Source organism: Spermophilus citellus (assembly GCF_964194105.1).
Source record: "Spermophilus citellus genome assembly, contig: SCAFFOLD_520, whole genome shotgun sequence".
Classification (NCBI taxonomy): Eukaryota; Metazoa; Chordata; class Mammalia; order Rodentia; family Sciuridae; genus Spermophilus; species Spermophilus citellus.
The window spans coordinates 86,761-89,139 of NW_027673060.1; the positions used below are offsets into that span (position 1 = coordinate 86,761).

The 2,379-nt window shown below is 48.8% G+C and overlaps 1 pseudogene across 1 annotated transcript; it reads left to right on the top strand.

The window, feature by feature from the left end:
- Positions 1-385: 385 nt before the first annotated feature.
- LOC308640175 (olfactory receptor 6E1-like) lies at positions 386-1,297 on the top strand (annotated as a pseudogene). Its single transcript has one exon. The product of its transcript is annotated as an olfactory receptor 6E1-like (transcript).
- Positions 1,298-2,379: the final 1,082 nt, after the last annotated feature.

Genomic DNA, 2,379 nt, shown 5'->3' on the forward strand with positions numbered 1-2,379 from the left:
TTGCTGAGGCTGACTTTGAACTGGTGAACCTCCTGCCTCATCCTCCTGAGTCCCTGGGTTGAGAGGTGTGCACCACACCCAGTTTTCACTCATCAGAGAGCAGTCTTCTTGGAGAAAGCAGGTGCTAAATCTCATGATGAAAGTAAGTATTACTTCCTGAAGTGATGTCATTGCGGGCTACATAAGCCAGCATTCCTGTTATGTCCACACCATGACCAGCACTGTAATAAATGTCACTTGTCTCATCTCCACAGAGCAGCAGGATAGGCACTGAATGTCTCTGCATTTCCAAAAAGCCACATAGACCAAGAGACTAAAGACAGGCCAGGAGCAAAGACAGGAAGCAGGCTAGGAGAGCAGCCTCCCCCAGCCTGGTGCCTGGGCAATGGCACCTCATGAACCCATCCTCACTGCTGTGCTGGATTTGGAGCTTTTAGGGGTCACAGACGTGCGAGGGCTCCAGCTCCTTCTCTTCATGGTGCTCCTGGTCATTACATGCTGACCCTCCTGGGCAACCTGCTCGTTATCACCCTGACCTTGGCAGACCACCGCCTGCACACTCCTATGTACTACTTCCTGCGCCATTTCTCCCTGCTGGAGGTGGGACTCACGTCCACGGTCACCCTGCAGATGCTGACACACCTCCTCTCCGGTCACAGGACAATTGCCCGTGCCAGGTGCTTTATGCAAACAAGGCTCCTCTTCATCCTAGGCACAGTGGAGTCCTTGCTGCTGGCTGTTATGTCTGGTGACCGCTACCATCTGCCACCTGCTGCACTATCCCACTCTCATGAAGCCCCGTGTGTGCTGCTGCCTGGTGCTGGCCTGCTGGGTCACCATCGTCTTGGTCCTTGGGGTGCTGTGTGCCTGGATGTTTTTCCTGCACTTCTGCGGTCCCCGCATCCTCAACCACTTCTTTTGTGACAGCACCCCCTTGCTGGAGCTGGTGTGTGATGACACCAGGATTCTGCAGCTGGTCAGCTTCCTGGTGGCCATGTGCACCCTGGTCAGCACTCTGCTGTTGACGGTTTTGTCATACTGCAGCACTGTTCTGCACCTGCCCGTATCTGGGGGCTGCAGCAAGGTCCTCTCTACCTGCTCCTCCCACATGCTGGTGGTGTCACTCAGCTACTGCATAATCATGTACCTGAAGCCCATGCAAACTGGGCACATGACCCTCAACAAAGGAGTGGCTTTCTTCAACACCATAGTGTCACCCCTACTGAATCCCTTCATCTACTGCTTCAGGAATGATCTGGTCCAAAAAGCCAGCAGGGATGTGCTGCTCAGGGGGAGAGTGCTTTCTTCTCAGATATTCAGAGCGAAAGCTTTCCAATGCTCTGCTACTAAGCACGGCACAGTGGCACACACCTGTAATCCCAGTGGCTGTGGAGGCTGGAGGATAGCAAACTTGAGGCCAGCCTCAGTAACTTAGTGAGGCCATAAGCAATTTAGCAAGACATTGTCTCAAAAAGAAGGAGGAATAGAAAGAGGAGGAGGAGGAGGGGAAGGAGGAGGAGGAGAAGGAGGAGGAGAAGCAGCTCTATTTCTTTTGGTTTCATTTTATTTTATTTTTCAATGAACATGAAGACCATTTTACTAGAGTGAAGAAAAAAAATATTAGTTCAAATATCTGCTGGGGTCTGGGAATGTGACTTAGAGCTATCCTGGCATGCAGGTTCAAATCACTAAGCACAAAAAAGAAACAAATAGATAAATAAAATTATAAAAATAAAGAAGAAAAAGAAACAAACAAACAAAAAAACCTGCTGGTGCTCTGCTCTAATCCCACTGGCTTGGGAGGATGAGGCTTGGATATCACAAATTTGAAGCCAGCCTCAGCAAAAGTGAGGTGCTAAGCAACTCAGTGAGGTCCTGTCTTAAAATACAAAATAGGCCTGGGAATGGGGCTCAGTGGTTGAACGCACCGAGTTCAATCTTCAGTACCCCCCCCCCAAAAAAATCCAATGCTGGTAACTTTACAGTGGAGGAAATTTACAAACACTTTCTTGTCCAGCTGATCAAGGTCAAGGTCAATAGTGACAGGTCATGCTGACATGTGCCCTTGCCATGGTGTGATGCAAATTTCCCTTTAACTCTTGTCATCTTCTACCAGAAACAAGTGACCCCAGGATGATAATTAGAAAAAACTTTAGACAAATTCCAGTAGAGGAAGATCCTATAGCATAACTGACCAGTGCTCCTAAAAGCTATCAAGGTCATAAAAGATGAGGAAGTCTAGGCACTGTCATGATGAAGAAGAGCCAAATGGGACATGCTACCTTCATGGAGGTGGGTGGTCCTGAAGCAGAATCCTACACCAGTGAAACTCAGGAAATCTGAGTGACCCATGGACAAAATTTAGTAATGCTTCATTGA